At 40.7% G+C, this 17,580-nt stretch overlaps 3 long non-coding RNA genes across 3 annotated transcripts; all 3 read right to left on the bottom strand.

Annotated features, from left to right (window-relative positions):
* Window positions 1-663: 663 nt before the first annotated feature.
* LOC119721894 lies at window positions 664-1,557 on the bottom strand. Its single transcript, XR_005270338.1, has 3 exons — window positions 1,235-1,557; window positions 906-1,040; window positions 664-747 (listed from the first exon to the last, which is right to left on the bottom strand). It is a non-coding gene; the product is annotated as an uncharacterized LOC119721894 (long non-coding RNA).
* Window positions 1,558-3,825: 2,268 nt separating this feature from the next.
* On the bottom strand, window positions 3,826-4,618 carry LOC119721896. Its single transcript, XR_005270340.1, has 2 exons — window positions 4,499-4,618; window positions 3,826-4,346 (listed from the first exon to the last, which is right to left on the bottom strand). It is a non-coding gene; the product is annotated as an uncharacterized LOC119721896 (long non-coding RNA).
* Window positions 4,619-5,340: 722 nt separating this feature from the next.
* On the bottom strand, window positions 5,341-7,627 carry LOC119721895. Its single transcript, XR_005270339.1, has 3 exons — window positions 7,202-7,627; window positions 6,416-6,596; window positions 5,341-5,429 (listed from the first exon to the last, which is right to left on the bottom strand). It is a non-coding gene; the product is annotated as an uncharacterized LOC119721895 (long non-coding RNA).
* Between the last annotated feature and the right edge of the window lie 9,953 nt (window positions 7,628-17,580).

Genomic DNA, 17,580 nt, shown 5'->3' with positions numbered 1-17,580 from the left:
TAAGGTAAGGAGTATGAAATTATTAACTTATTGATGCAATAATTTTGGATGACCCAGGACAGATCAAAGGAACATCCCTTCTCCCAGACATGTCACTGCTAAAAAGCCAGTGACAAATCATTACCCTTACAATAATTTTTCAGCAAGTTTCCAATATTGTCCATTGTTAACTGTCTGTTGCAGTATCCGGTTTAAGATTATTTTAGAGGCATAAATAATTTAATGGAATCAAAATTACTTTTCATTTTATTTTAGTGTTGTTGCCTTAGTGTATACAAGGGCGGATCCAGAGCACAATTTTGGGGGGGGGGCCAAAAAAAATTTTGGTCCCCCCAAAAAGTGGGTCTAAAAAATTACGGCGTGGGGTTCGGGGCCCGCGAGGGCCCCGAAAATTTTTTGGATTCTAGATGCTCTGTGGTGCGATCTGAGGCAATTTCTTACCACTTTAACCAATTTTTTTTGAGGAAAAGATGGTGATGTACTCATTGCCTGCCTTTATTGCGATGTCACATTAAAAAAAAAAAAATTGGTTTCGTTTTGGGGGGGGCCATGGCCCCCTTTGGCCCCCCCCCCCTGGATCCGCCCTTGAGTGTATAACATTAATGACGTTGCATTATGCAGTCGATTTATCATTTCATATTGTGCGAGCCAGTTTTTTTTAACTCAAGTTTCCGATGAGGGCATCCTTGTCCAGTAGAGCAGCTTCGTCATTGTCCAGTCTCGTCCAAGCTTGGTGGTCCTCATGTCCTAAACACGACAAAATAAGCAAGCAAATTAAAAAAAAAAATACATATATAAGGAAATCAAGTACTGTGGATTTTGTAGGAGGGACAAAATACAATCAGAGGAATAACAAATTATAATCCTCATAACCTGGTCTTTTTTCGTTTTCAAAGTAAACTCACCTCAAGAATCAGTAATGGTCAGGCCAGCAGGTGGTGTCAGTCCATCGTCGGTCCTCCCAGCTTACGATGGCTTGAGGCAGGCTCATCCTCATCTCAGTAAGACAATTCCCTCATCAGTCAGTGGTCTTCATTTCTCTACAAGGATTCAAATGACGAAAAAAAAAATCTGAAATATTATTAAGAAATATGTGCAAGAAGAAAGAAAACTTCGATTTTTACCCCACAAAGCAACACAACGCTATACCAGCACTCGTTTTTGAAGAACACAGAAAAGCGCCAATCACCAATTTTAGTTCTGTGACTAAGAGGAAGCCTACATGTAAACTAACTTCAAGAATCAGTAATTGGAAGCCCAGCAAGAAGGTCATCCGTTCATCTGTCGGTCCTCCTTCCTGCTTCCGGTTCCTCGAGTTTCTGTGTGATGAGGCTGTTGGAGCCTTGGAGGGTTCATTTTCGTCCAGACAAAGCAGCCTAGCTCATCCATGCAGTCTCAACTTTTAGATCATCAGTTTCTTTGATGAAAGCTGCAACTCTTTCCTAAGTGAACAGGGTTACGAAAACACTGGGCCTAGCCCATTTGTTACTGAAGGGAAACATTCCAAAGCATTATGTCTAAGCCTACCTGTAATAAGGCCACTTGTTGCTAAAAACTAAACGATTCTACCCATGTTTCCACTATTTACTTTTAAAAACAGACATGATCTTTTTTGTCATAATGCACACGAACATGTGCCGACGCCGATAATGGCAGGTTGCCAATAAGTTGTACCTTTCACAATGTACTTTTTTGAGGGGGGGGGGGCGCAATTAGGTCTTTTTGAAGGCACTTCTCGACAATGCCAACAATTTTGATGTTTTTGAAATGCCGCTGTATATAACTGAAATTCAGTCATTTTCTTAAACAGATATTTTGTTCATTATGGTGTGATTGTTTTTCTCGTAATCTCGTCAATTTCATTTTTTTTTGCTGCCGTCATTTTCCCACCGTTTGCCAAAATTCGCTTTCCGACTTTTTGAGGCAATGTAGAACCGGTATTTTTTCTGTGGCCAAATTTTGAAAGGCATCGAAGTTTAGAAATTAGCACCAATTTGCAAGTACATGTACATGTATTTACTTCTCTCGTTGCAGATGATTAATTTCTATGCCGTTATTTTCGTCATTTTGATTTGTTATTTCCATAACACATTTTGTTTACTTTGTGGCCAAAAAAAATGTTACTGATTTCGGGTATTTTTACTCTCACTAACGCTGTGATGTTTTCCTCGCGTTATTTTCATCATTTTCCTAGCGTGTAGGCCTACACGTAGAAAGCGGAGTAGAAAGCGGAGTTCCTCGAGTTTCTGTGTGATGAGGCTGTTGGAGCCTTGGAGTGTTCATTTTCGTCCAGACAAAGCAGCCTAGCTCATCCATGCAGTCTCAACTTTTAGATCATCAGTTTCTTTGATGAAAGCTGCAACTTTTTCCACGGGTGGACAGGGGTACGAAAACACTGGGCCTAGCCCATTTGTTACTGAAGTGAAACATTGCAAATGCAGCCAATAATTATGTCTAAGCCTACCTATAACCAGGTCATGGGTAGGACCCGATGGAAACCAAACGATTCTACCCTTGTTTCCATTATTTCCTTTTTAAAACAGACACGATTACTTTGTCATAATGTGCCGACGCTGATAATGGCAGGTTGCTTTGGAAACTGCATGACTCGCACACTATAAACAACCATTAAAAAAAATTCACATGACATTAAGATTACAAAATGCCATCTTAATCCTTGCCAATCCCTTCCAAATCGGACTTACATTGAACATAGTACTGTACAGAGGGAGGGTTACACGTAGGCTAAATTCAACAAGGAAATAGTAGTTTTCTATGCAACTCTAAACCTGTCGCATATCTTGAAATGCTTTCTTTTGAAATTTACGTTAAGTACGGTATACTCGTAGCACAAATATTTGATCGTGAAAGTCTATATTAGACCGATCTCTTTAACTACTGCAACGCTTTTTTCGTTATGGTTTTCGTGTTCTCCCCTTCAATAAAAAAGGTCAAAGTAAGACAACCAAATGAGTAACTCAAAGGAGAAATATATACTTGATGAAAACATGTATCCCTGCCGATCTTTCCAAATCGGACTCACATAAATGATGTAGATTAAGTTTAAACCTTTACAAAAACACGAAGAAATGTCGCATGCGATAGTAAATATGTCGCATGTCTTATACAGCCATTTTCCCTATCGCTTTGCTGATTACACTTATTTCTGGCCTTTTTGAAGGCAAACTTCTTGACAATGTCACAAATTGCAGTTATTTTCGCTGACGAATAATACTTAAAAGATGTGGTGTAGGCCTATAACTTGGGGGAATGCCTTTAACATGCTTCTTTAATTGAAATTCAGTCATTTTCTTACATCAATATAATGGAGTTATTCCTTTATTTCCGTCATTTTTTAATCTTTTTTTTTCTGCCGTCATTTTCCCTACCGTTTACCAAAATTCGGTTTCCGACTTTTTTAAGCAGTGTCGTACCGTACCGGAAGTGGCTGCCGATTATAATTTGTTTTTTTTTTGTTAACATTATTTTGGTCATTTTTCATGCAAATTTTTGCATGGCATAGGGCCTTAGAAGTTTAGAAAATTACCGATTTTCAAATATTTATTTCTTTCGCTTACCGTAATTTTCGTCTCTTTAATTTGGTTCTTCCGCAATCGATTTTTTTTTCACTTTGTAGGTAAGAAAAATAACACTGATATCAAGTATTATTTCTCTCACTAACGCTGTGATTTTTTAGCCGTGTAAACTATGTTTCGTCACTTCGCATTGATTTTCGGTGTAATTTTCGTAATTTTCCTGTTACCTGTAGAAACAGAGTGCCGTGCTTCGATAAGAACTCCAAGTACTATGTGATTTTCGTTGTAATTTAATTTGGACCGATTTGATTTTTGTTTCCACGTTTCGTCACACGCGTTTAGTCAAATATTTCCTGTAGGTATCGCAGTAAAGGTAAAAACAACACTGATTTCAGTTATTTTCGGCGTAAATTTCATCATTTTCTCAGCCACTTGTTGGAAGCGGAGAAACATTTCTGTGAGAAGAAGATCCGCTCATGATTTGATTTTCACTGCAATGTATTTAACACACATTTGACTTTTTTCTTCAATTTTCGTCATATTCGTTGTCAAATATTTCAGGTATAGGTATCTCAGTAAAGTTAACAAGTAACAGTGATTTAAGCTTTTATTTCTTCCAATTATAGCGGTAACTTTGGAGTAAGAATTCGTATTTTCGTCGTTTTTATGTTTTATAATATTGCAAAATAATATGCAGTCTGATTTTTGATCAAATATTCCGCAAATTGGAAAGTGTCTGATGAGGGCATCCTTGTCCAGATAGAGCTTCGTAATTTTCCAGTCTCATCCAAGCTTGGCGGTCCTCCTTTTCTAAAACATGACAAAAAGAGTAAACTAACAAAATTGAGAATTAATATTTAAAGAGGAAATCAAGCATCGTAAGAGGTGACATAGTATTGACAAGGAATAACAAATTTAAGTGTAGGCCTACATATCCCTGGTCTCTTTTCAAGTAAACATACCTTAAGAATCGGTAATGGCCAACCAAGCAGGCAGTGTCAGTCAACCGTCGGTCCTCCCAGCTTATGGCAGCTTGAGGCAGGCCCATCCATCATAGGGCAATTCCCTCACCAGTCAGTGGTCCTCTGTCTGTAAAAAGATTCAAATGAAAGAAAATATCCGAATTATTATTAAGAAATATCTGAAAGGTAGAGCAAGAGGGGGGGGGGGGGGAGAAATGTTCGAATTAACCCCACAAAGCAGTGCCCCACAACCAGCACTCTTTATTTGTTGGAGAACATAGAAGAGCGCCAGATCACCCATTTTGATTACTTGTTTCTGCTTATTCTTTAGGTACATGTAACTAAAAACTAACCTCAAGAATTAGTAATGGGAAGCGCAGCAAGCAGGTCATCCGTCGGTCCTCCTCCCTGCTTCCGGTTCCTCGAGTTTCTGTTTGATGAGGCTGTCGGAGCCCTGACGATGTCTTGAGGCAGGCTCATCCTCATCTCAGTAGAGCAATTCCCTCATCAGTCAGTGGTCCTCACTTTGCTGAAAGGATTCAAATAACGAAAGGAAACATTTGAATTATTGAGCTGTATTCGTGCCACGGCTCGAAAGGGGAAAGAAAACATTGAATTAACCCCACAAAGCAAAGCCCTGCTACCAGAACTCGTTTGTTGACGAACATAATAACAGAGTCAGATCGCCCATTTAAATTAGCTCTGTGACTTGATTGTTCCTGTTAAGAGGGGGCCTACATGTAAACTAACCTAATAATCAGGAATGGGAAGCCCAACAAGCAGGTCATCCGTTCATCTGTCGGTCCTCCTCCCTGCTTCCAGTTCCTCGAGTTTCTGTTTGATAAGGCTGATGGAGCCCTGACGATGTCTTGAGGCAGGCTCATCAATCTCAGTAAAGCAATTCCGTCATCAGTCAGTAGTCCTCATTTTTCTGAAAGGATACGAAAGAAAACTTTGAATTATTGAGCTGTATTCGTGCCAGGGCTAGAAAGGGGAAACAAAACATTGAATTAACCCCACAAAGCAAAGCCCCGCTACCAGAACTCGCTGTTTGTGGACGAACATAGAAGAGCGCCAGATCGCCCATTTTGATTAGTTCTTAATTGTTTCTGTTTAAGAAGGCTACATGTACACAAACCGGATAGTCAGTAATGGGAAGCCCAGCAAGCAGGTCATCCGTTCATCTGTCGGTCCTCCTCCCTGCTTCCGGTTCCTCGAGTTTCTTTGCGATAAGGCTGATGGAGCCCTGACGATGTCTTGAGGCAGGCTCATCAATCTCAGTAAAGCAATTCCGTCATCAGTCAGTGGTCCTCATTTTTCTGAAAGGATACGAAAGAAAACATTTGAATTATTGAGCTGTATTTGTTCCAGGGCTAGAAAGGGGAAAGAAAACATTGAATTAACCCCACTAAGCAAAGCCCGCTACCAAGAACTCGTTCTTTGTTGAAGAACATTATCACAGAGTCAAATCGCCCATTTTGATGAGTTCTGTGACTTGATTGATCCTGCAAAGAGGAGGTCAACATGTAAACTAACCTCAAGAATCAGTAATGGGTAGCCCAGCAAGCAGGTCATCCGTTCATCTGTCGGTCCTCCTCCCTGCTTCCGGTTCCTCGAGTTTCTGTTTGATAAGGCTGTCTTGAGGCAGGCTCATCAATCTCAGTAAAGCAATTCCGTCATCAGTCAGTGGTCCTCATTTTTCTGAAAGGATACGAAAGAAAACTTTGAATTATTGAGCTGTATTCGTGCCACGGCTCGAAAGGGGAAAGAAAACATTGAATTAACCCCACAAAGCAAAGCCCCGCTACCAGAACTCGTTGTTTGTGGACGAACATAATAACAGAGTCAGATCGCTCATTTAAATTAGTTCTGTGACTTGATTGTTCCTGTTAAGAGGGGGCCTACATGTAAACTAACCTAATAATCAGGAATGGGAAGCCCAACAAGCAGGTCATCCGTTCATCTGTCGGTCCTCCTCCCTGCTTCCGGTTCCTCGAGTTTCTGTTTGATAAGGCTGATGGAGCCCTGACGATGTCTCGAGGCAGGCTCGTCAATCTCAGTAAAGCAATTCCGTCATCAGTCAGTGGTCCTCATTTTTCTGAAAGGATACGAAAGAAAACTTTGAATTATTGAGCTGTATTCGTGCCAGGGCTAGAAAGGGGAAACAAAACATTGAATTAACCCCACAAAGCAAAGCCCCGCTACCAGAACTCGTTGTTTGTGGACGAACATAGAAGAGCGCCAGATCGCCCATTTTGATTAGTTCTTAATTGTTTCTGTTTAAGAAGGCTACATGTACACAAACCGGATAGTCAGTAATGGGAAGCCCAGCAAGCAGGTCATCCGCTCATCTGTCGGTCCTCCTCCCTGCTTCCGGTTCCTCGAGTTTCTTTGTGATAAGGTTGATGGAGCCCTGATGATGTCTTGAGGCAGGCTCATCAATCTCAGTAAAGCAATTCCCTCATCAGTCAGTGGTCCTCATATTTCTGAAAGGATACGAAAGAAAACATTTAAATTATTGAGCTGTATTTGTTCCAGGGCTAGAAAGGGGAAAGAAAACATTGAATTAACCCCACTAAGCAAAGCCCGCTACCAAGAACTCATTCTTTGTTGAAGAACATTATAACAGAGTCAAATCGCCCATTTTGATGAGTTCTGTGACTTGATTGATCCTGCAAAGAGGAGGCCAACATGTAAACTAACCTCAAGAATCAGTAATGGGTAGCCCAGCAAGCAGGTCATCCGTTCATCTGTCGGTCCTCCTCCCTGCTTCCGGTTCCTCGAGTTTCTGTGTGATGAGGCTGTAGGAGCCTTGGAGGGTTCATTTTCGTCCAGACAAAGCAGCCTAGGTCATCCATGCAGTCTCAACTTTTAGATCATCAGTTTCTTTGATGAAAGCTGCAACTCTTTCTTAAGTGAACAGGGTTACAAAAACACTGGGCCTAGCCCATTTGTTACTGAAGGGAAACATTCCAAAGCATTATGTCTAAGCCTACCTGTAATAAGGCCACTGTTACCAAATAAAAACTAAACGATTCTACCCATGTTTCCACTATTTACTTTTAAAAACAGACATGATCTTTTTTGTCATAATGCACACGAACATGTGCCGACGCCGATAATGGCAGGTTGCCGGTTGCCAATAAGTTGTACCTTTCACAATGTACTTTTTTGAGGTGGGGGGGGGCGCAGTTAGGTCTTTTTGAAGGCACTTCTCGACAATGCCAACAATTTTGATATTTTTGAAATGCCGCTGTATATAACTGAAATTCAGTCATTTTCTTAAACAGATATTTTGTTCATTATGGTGTGATTTTTTTTCTCGTTATTTCGTCAATTTCATTTTCTTTTGCTGCCGTCATTTTCCCACCGTTTGCCAAAATTCGCTTTCCGACTTTTTAAGGCAATGTAGAACCGGTATTTTTTCTGTGGCCAAATTTTGAAAGGCATCGAAGTTTAGAAATTAGCACCAATTTGCAAGTACATGTACATGTATTTACTTCTCTCGTTGAAGATGATTAATTTCTATGCCGTTATTTTCGTAATTTTTATTTGTTATTTCCATAACACATTTTGTTTACTTTGTTATTTTCGTAATTTTTATTTGTTATTTCCATAACACATTTTGTTTACTTTGTGGCAAGAAAAATAATACTTGATTTCGGGTATTTTTACTCTCACTAACGCTGTGATGTTTTCCTCGCGTTATTTTCATCATTTTCCTAGCGTGTAGGCCTACACGTAGAAAGCGGAGTGATTTTTTTTTCGGAAAAAAATTCGCTTACGATGTGGTTTTCGCTACAATTTATTTTGGACCGATTTGAATTTTGTTTTCAGTTTTCGTCATACGCCTAGTCAAGTAAATATCCGGGTAGGTATTGCAGTAAAAGGTAAAAAAAATTAAAAACATTTAGTTTTGTCTATTGTCAGAGACAACAGACGGATACCATTAAAAATAATCACACCACACAGAGAGCAATGCACACTAAGGCAAAAAATCAAACATGCAACATTTACAATGAAACAAAATACAATCTACTTTTGAGTTTTTTCTCCCAAAAGTCATTCTCTCTGTAAGCATTTTTTTAACTCACAGAAAAGTTTATCTTTAAATACTTAATAATGAACCGAGCTTAAAAGCTCTTCACAGAATAGAAATGACTTTTATATAAATGTATGCAAAGTATAATTAACCAAAGTTATGACTTTTGATTTTACTACGATCATTAAAATATGGTCAACTGTCAACTGTGCCCTCACTGCTCACAGACTAGCGAAGTATAGACAATGCGGCGCTTTTACAGACGCTGTTTATCCCAGATTTTTTGACCTTTTAGTGTTACTATAAGAGCGTGTATGTCACCTTAACAGAGAGCTCATTTAGGAATTAGCGTTAAATTATTAACCAACAGTTTTCTCTGTATGGCTATTTAAGTACTAACGTCCTTCCGTGTTTTTGTTAAATGGTTTAAGTTTTAATGTTCAAGTTCTTCTGACGGAAGGGGCCTCTTGGAAATCGGCGCTACTAATGTGCACCGAAGAGGGTATCCCTTACAAGTGACACTGCACCAGGCATGGTCACTGTCAATTGCCAATGGCCTAGAATTTATGAATCTTGTTTGCTCTTAAACATTTTAGACAGTCATAAAGAAATTATATCGTCGTTGGTGGACAACGCGCCATGCATTGCCACTTTCTGTAGTTGTTTGACTAACTTTGTTTAATTATTGTTTTGAGTTGAGCAAAGTACCAGCCAATGTCCGTATATAGGGCAGCATTCCAGTTGATCGATAGAACATCACAAAATGACTCTCAATCAATTACAAAACCGCCTTTAAATTTGCGAGTGAAGTTTCTTACTAGATAAAATAAAATAAACTACACCAGTACTTTCAAGTTTAGGGGACAGTGTTATTCATTAGACTGATTTTCGTTTGCATTAAGTTAGTGTTATACTTTTTTTTTTTTTTTTTTTTTTAGAAAACTTCTAAAACTCCCCATTGCACTGCCTGCAGGCTCAATGTGCGCATGCTCGCAGCGGGCTATGCTTGCTCCCTAATTTTCGTTTGCTTCATTTTCCCTAACACTGTTCATTGCACTTTGCTAAACAGCTCCTAGATTTTCGAAGTATGGTACACGAAATCGCGCGATTACGCAGGTACGCGGATATGCGGATATGCGGATACGCGGGTACCGGGTACGAAGGTACGAAGACCAAGAGGAGATGAACATTATTGTTCTTATTTAGGGCCTACTACTTTACATATGACAATCACAACGTACGTACGTGATACATTTAATTTATCACATACGTGCGAGTGATAATATAATATTACGTACTAGCGCAATATTAGTATTATTATTGCGTACATACCTGATAAATAAGTACATATTACGTACGTACATGTATTGCATATTATGTAAGTGATAATACGTGTATCCTTAAACGAGTATACGTTGTGTATACGTACTTAATAATTATCACGTGGGCCCTACGTACGTAATAATTATCACGTGGGCCCTACGTGACAATATTACCTACGTACGTGATAATATTCAAGTACGTGCGTGAGTTACGTACGTACGTGACAATAACACATACGTAATAGTATAATGAAAATGAAAAAAAATAATAATAACTCCCATGTCCCTTCACGGTCTTCGTACCAAACCGTCTCCGGTCTAGCCAAAAAAACAAAAACAAACAAACACGAGTTTGCCGAACATTATGCATGAATATGCCTTATTGTCGAACGGAAAAGCGATAGAACGCGGCGCGGATGTTTCTTAACGCGTATGAGAATATTTCGCCGAATTTAAATGCCTATAACATTATCCTAACACTCCTACAGATCCAGCAGCTGCTTTGCTTTGCGGATGCTGCATAATGCACGCCTGCAGCGTCTGCACTCCTCCCAACTTGACCTACAAAAACAACTAATTAATTGTTTGCATCACTTGCACCAACGTTTTGCCCAGAATGTTGATTAGGTTTTAAATTGTTTCAATTTATTTTTTAGTTTCTGAGACTGAGGTGGAGAACGTCTTTTAACCTTCTCCAGAAAGGGAGTTACAGAAGACCTGCAAGTCAATGTGACAATGAAGGAGACACTGTCACAGGTTTATCATTGAAAATACTGGTGTAAATTAGCGAGTTTAATTATTCAGGGACAACAATTTGAAAAAAAAATCCACTGGAATGCTACCCTTCAACTGTTCCACGTGCGAATGCAATGTCACTGCACGTATCAAATTCCTATGCAAATTAACTCACGTGCGAACACAATGTCACTGCACGTGTCTGACGAATTCTTTCGAAATTTTCTCCCCACGTGCAAATACAATGTCACTGCATATTTCAGACGAATTTCTATGCAAATGTTATACTCAACGTGCGAACGCAATGTCACTGCACGTATTTTATAAATTCCTATATGCAAATTAACACACGTGGGAACACAATGTCAATGCACGTGACAAATTCCTATTGGCATTGCATTATTATTGAATAAAATAATCATTTCCGTTCAACCTTAATTCTGCTGTAATTTATCTTCCATGTAAACTTTTTTTTTAACATCCAATGAAATTTAAGGAGTTCTCTGTTTCAGGTGACAAAACTCTCTACTTTTACCAGAGCTTATACACGCTATACGCAATCATGTACATTAATCAGAGACATGTAACGTACCTCTTTCTACTCTTGAAGACATTGCCCCTCTTGGTGTTGATCTTGGAATTTTATACACAGCCAAAATGATAATTTTGAACAGTGTAATGAGTTGCATGCAGTGAGCGTGAGGAGCACAACGACAGTAATGAAGGCCTAGCCCAGCACCGAAACAACAGCTTAAGATAAAGCCCGTGCACGCTAGGTCGCTGTACCATGGTGATCAGCGAGGCATGAATGTAACAATAGGGCTGGAGTCTGAGTGGAAATCTTCTAAACACGTTATTTGCATAATGTGCATTCAGCACAAGCCTGGGTTAGAAATGAGAATCGGATAGAATGCTAATGACGTAATCCCGATGGGCGATTACATTTTGGTCACGAGACTTACTTAGAGGGGTGGCACAGTTTCATAATATACTGATCAACTTGAGTTGAAAACAATTGCCTGTTTAAATACAGTTGTGAAGGACGAAAACGAAATGTACTGCACCCACTTTTGGGGGTTGAATTTTTGGACTGACGGTTACAGTAGCATCACCGGGGCACTTGCTCAATAAAACGCATCTTCCGTTGGTGTAGCAGCGTATCCAGCTTTTTTTTTGGGGGGGGGGGGCACATCCGTGCTGAACTTGATGTCGACATGTTTTTTTCACTGGACACTTGGCTTCCGTAAAATCAAATGGTAGGGGGGGGGGGCTGGGCTGGGCTGGTACCAAGTTTAAAAAAATTGGAGCGCTCTTCGAAACCGGCCATTTTATTCTGGTTCTGTATCTGGTGGAATATACTGCGTGCATAATCTCATCACAAGGATATCTTAAAGAAGAAAAAAGGACAGTGCGGGAACACATTTCCCGATCGTAGCATTAAAACCAATGGAGCCAAATTATTCAAACGCCACTTTTGAAGGATTTCCGGTACAAATGCAAGAAACTATTGATCTTTTATGAAGAATTTGGGTTGGAAACACATTAGCACAGCTGTACCGGTATTCGCGGAGTGCCCGGGGCCTATCGCGCGTAGCAGCCGGTCTATTTCGCGGTCCGTTCATGGTGACTGCGGGCGCGCGGCATGTACCGCGTTCACCGTTTGTAAATCTCAACTTTAGGTCCTCAGTTTCATTAAAAAGTATTTTAAGAATTTAAGGACCGGATGTATATTGCGAAAATAAATAAACAGTTATTTGTTTGGTGTTCTTAAAATGTTATAGGAGGAGCTGAGGCTCAACTTTGAGAATCAAAACCGAAACTCAGATAACGAAGCTTATTTGAACGTGATTTACCCTCTTCTCTTGCGGAAAGGGATTGTTTTATTTTCATGTGTGACCTTTTTATTATTGGTTATTATTACTATTTATTATAATAATTATTGTTATTGTACCAGAAATCATTTGAAATGGCGTTTGAATAATTTGGCTCCATTGAGATTCACGACACGACCGGGCATGCAATGTGCAAGTCGGTCAGGGGGCGAGTAGGTCAGGGGGCGAGTCGGCAAGTTGGCGAGGGGGCGAGTCGGCTAGGAGGCGAGCTTGTAAGGGGCGAGTCGGTCAGGGTGCGAGTCGGTAAGAGGCAGGTCTGCCAGGGGGCGAGTTGACCTGACACCCTAAGATGTTATGCAGACTGAACAAGACACTCCACTTTTTTTAAATGCCGCCCTCAATCATTTTCAGCACTGTTGTATCAGCCGCTCCACAATCTTCACAAACGCTTGAACTTGAAGATGAATTTCGGTTAAATCATTGGCCTCTTCAACTTTGATGCGATTGGGAGTCAAATTCCAAATTTGACAAATTAAAAGAATAAGGTTGAGAAATAATATTATATTGTTACTAAGCTGCACGGCCATTAATTTCATTTCTGCAACAAAATTGGTGTAGTAATTGCAAAACGTATGGGCTAAGAGCGGGCTCATCATTACCAGAAGACGATGTGTGTATGGTTATAAATGCATACTTCAAATAAACTGAAGCCAGTATGACCGAACTATGAATGGAAATTTTATTTACAAATCCCCCCCCCAAAAAAAAGTATTTATTTATGCGCTCACACACCCGTAACCGTGCTGTTTGGTAAATAAAAATAATTTCATTTTTACTACTCGCAAAGATTTGTCTATTTGATAGCTTATTAATTAAATGATTTTATTTCACTAAGTCATAGCTTTAGGTGTGTTGGCTGTCCCTCGATGTCGAGGAAGACTAGCTTTAGGTAAAGGCTCGAAAATGTGGGCTTTTTCTGGGGTTGCCAAGGCTTCCACAAAAGAAGTGCGGGTAGCCATTTTCTGTGGTGGGTGACCCTGCCGCGAAGATAGCTACATCAGAACTTGAATATTCCTTTCTCCCTTTTATTTTGCCATGAAAAGATAACACAGGAAATCCAAAGTCCTACTTATCGTGCACATTCGGACTATCGTCTTAAGAAAATTGGAAAGAATAATTTTTTTTTTTAAAGGGACAAATACGCCTTGCTTTGTTGTATTTTTTTTGCGACAGAAATAAAAAATCTTGGGCGGCACCATGCGTGTCTCCAATCCCGCAATATCCAAAACGAGTGTTAATTTGCTTGATCACCAGAACAGTTTGAACTATGACTTGAAGCTTTGCATGGCGGATGAGATAAAGTAGAAAGATTGCGGGTAACACCCTGTTGAAAGTAATCTCTTCTTGGAAGACGTGTGGTTTTGAAAAGAACCGGTTGTAGAACTCGACGTTTCGAACAGTGTGCTCTGTCCGTCCTCATCGGAGTGTGAACCACACTTCTTCCAATAAGAGATCCAATCCCGTGACATGGTGTTACCTGCAATCAACCCTTACCAGGAAACCAGGCGAGGTACAGGTTGCTATGCAAACCACTTTTACAGCAACTCGTTTTGTAGAATTTGGGGATGGGAGGCGCAATAGAAAAATAGGCCCAACACTTTTGAAACCTCAAGGGGCCTTGAGGTTTCAATGGAGGGGCGCCCAAAAATTGTGCTGAAAGGTAGACATTTCTTTCTTTTTTTCACAGGACACGCGCCCTCCGTAAAATCAAATAGTGCGGGGAGGGGCACCATCTCACCATGGGGGCGCTGTTTAAAGCGCGCTACATGAGACCATGGTGCATTACACCATGGTTAGACAATAGCTACCGCTATTTGCTTTTCAAGGGACGTTACAATAAAAATTAAAAAAAAAAACACTCACGAAAAAAAAACAGAATTAAAAAAAAAAAAGCACACAATCGCGGAAAACGGGGGACTTTTTGTTCTTCAAGCTAGTCATGGTAGCTCATACGGATGTGCTTTTCTCGGATGCCCAATTTTCAGTTGGACGGAGGCGACTGGGGGCGCAAACTTTTTATGGGGGGTACGCCCCCACGGCGCCCCCCCCCCCCCGTAGATACGTCGCTGGTTCCCGCATGCCTTAACCTATCGGACTGATTGTCAAGTTTGTCATCCTTTTATCGACCAAGGGTGGATTCAAGGGGGGGGGGTGGAAGGGGTGGCCAACCATCCCTCTCCCTATTGTTAATTACTGACATCATTGAATCCCTCGTTCTAATCTTCGAGCCAGCCGGTCGTATGTGTTCTGCAACGCCTCCGGAGCCGTCGAATCATCCTACGTTTAATTACCCCCAAAAAGATTTCAATATCCCAGCCATCCCTTTAAAAAATTTTGGATCCGCCTCTGCTGTTATCGATTCAACATCTCAACAGCGGGGATGGGGTGGGTTACCCGGGTACGAACGTTAGTCTTCACACCCCCTCCCCCCCCCCCCCCCCAAAAAAATGAATTACAACTGGAAGGGAAAAACTCAATCGTCATGCAGCCAGTACCACGACTTCCGAAATATTTGTTATGGCGAGGGGAACATCAGTAGCGGATGGTGGGGGGGGGGGGGTCGCAACCCCCCCAATCCCCTCGTTCAGCCGCCGACTAACGTTATAAAAGTATAGTAAAATGGGCCCCCAAAAAATAAATGGAATCTAAAATTCCTAAATTTTCTCTCAAGTTGCCTTAGAATGCAGGACCATCAAAGCATCGTAGATTTCCAAACATTTTCCGGGGGGTCAGCCCCCGGACCCCAAGCAAGGCGTGCCCTCGGCACTCCCCCACCTTAATATCACACCCCACCCTTTCCTGAAGTCCGCCTCTGAAAATAATCAACATATTAATGTTCTAGCAGGAGCCATTAATTAGGACACAAATCAAAAATATAAATTTACTCCCACAGGAAAATTAAAAAGGTATCTTTGTTTATCACTTAGTTTCAAATAAATTGGAAATCTTCTATTTTTCCCTTTGGTGTTCGTTTTCGAGGCCTCGAGGCTACAAATTTAAATAGAATTAATTGTGGGGTGTCATTTTAATCAATAAGTCGTGTCCCTCCCTTTAAATATGGTGAGCGGCCTTTTCTATGAAGAACGATACAGCTTTAACATAACCTTCCAGATAGTTGATCGAAATTTCATTGCGTTTTGAAATCGTGTGTCCACAGTTACCTTTCAAAAGGTCCCCTATTTCGTCCCCCATTATAGCCAGCAATTGTTCAGCCCAGTTCGCAAGCCCCTAAGGGTACACACCTGTAAATCGATCCGCCAAGCTCATGAATAAAAGTTATACCCTCAAAATATTCTATATTAGAGAGTTCTGAGCGCCGTAAAATTGGGGAATGGAAGGGATATGGTAGTGAACCTCTGGCCCGGACTTGGGGCTTCCAATTCTGAGCATTTTGGATGCTATTGGGCTCGAAAGTGGCGCTATTTTGCCATGTTGTGGAGGGATCGTTTTTCAAGATGGCTACTTTTCCGCTTTGGGGAAAACAGGGGTCGTCTTCTTTGCGTGAAAATATTTCGAAAAGTCAATGGTCAACCCACCATAAATTGAAAAGAAAATGAAAGATGACACATTGATCATCATTTTTCTGTGCAGCTTGAATACCTGTGAGAGTTTTGAGTATTTTTAAAAGAATTTTGAAGTACGGGCATTTAGCACTAGTGTCTATGGGAGTTTATTTGCAGGTATGCACCCTATAAAGAATCACAAAGATGGCCGTTTCGCGCATGCGCTGTGCCGCGGCAGTGGTCTTTTCAGTGGGCGGAACCTACGGGGAGGGGGAAAAAGTGTTTTAAAGGTATCAACAAGGTTTTTTTGCCGTAACGGATGCTTCCAAATCATAAGGGAGCAGTAGGCTATCACCCGATTACAACAATTGATACTTGAAAAGGGGGGGGGGGGGGCATTTTGAGCTTAAAAGTAGCTGGAACTCAATTTATTGTCGCTGGGGGCGCTCTACAGCTTAGCAGGGGCAAAACAATCACTATTTTCGGGCTTAATATCTACCTCGGATAATATTTTTCTTTCATTTTTTTTTTCAAAATATTGACTTTGGAGATATTCTGCTTGTCCTGAATGTGATTTTGTGTTAAAATTTAAAAGTTGCCTGCTATTATAAAGAATCACAAAGATGGCCGTTTCGCGCATGCGCTGTGCCGCGGCAGTGGTCTTTTCAGTGGGCGGAACCTACGGGGAGGGGGAAAAAGTGTTTTAAAGGTATCAACAAGGTTTTTTTGCCGTAACGGATGCTTCCAAATCATAAGGGAGCAGTAGGCTATCACCCGATTACAACAATTGATACTTGAAAAGGGGGGGGGGGGGCATTTTGAGCTTAAAAGTAGCTGGAACTCAATTTATTGTCGCTGGGGGCGCTCTACAGCTTAGCAGGGGCAAAACAATCACTATTTTCGGGCTTAATATCTACCTCGGATAATATTTTTCTTTCATTTTTTTTTTCAAAATATTGACTTTGGAGATATTCTGCTTGTCCTGAATGTGATTTTGTGTTAAAATTTAAAAGTTGCCTGCTATTATAGGGTACACACCTGTAAATCGATCCGCCAAGCTCATGAATAAAAGTTATACCCTCAAAATATTCTATATTAGAGAGTTCTGAGCGCCGTAAAATTGGGGAATGGAAGGGATATGGTAGTGAACCTCTGGCCCGGACTTGGGGCTTCCAATTCTGAGCATTTTGGATGCTATTGGGCTCGAAAGTGGCGCTATTTTGCCATGTTGTGGAGGGATCGTTTTTCAAGATGGCTACTTTTCCGTTTTGGGGAAAACAGGGGTCGTCTTCTTTGCGTGAAAATATTTCGAAAAGTCAATGGTCAACCCACCATAAATTGAAAAGAAAATGAAAGATGACACATTGATCATCATTTTTCTGTGCAGCTTGAATACCTGTGAGAGTTTTGAGTATTTTTAAAAGAATTTTGAAGTACGGGCATTTAGCACTAGTGTCTATGGGAGTTTATTTGCAGGTATGCACCCCTAACTCACACTAGTGCAAAAGAGCGCCCTCATTAGCTTGTAAAAAAAAGAACGGGATCATTCAAAAATATACCCCAAATATCCTTCTGTCTTAAAAACAAA

Source organism: Patiria miniata, unplaced genomic scaffold (assembly GCF_015706575.1).
Source record: "Patiria miniata isolate m_02_andy unplaced genomic scaffold, ASM1570657v1 HiC_scaffold_14, whole genome shotgun sequence".
NCBI lineage: Eukaryota > Metazoa > Echinodermata > Asteroidea > Valvatida > Asterinidae > Patiria > Patiria miniata.
Note: the sequence above shows the minus strand (reverse complement) of the source record. Positions and strands in the feature narration are given on the sequence as shown.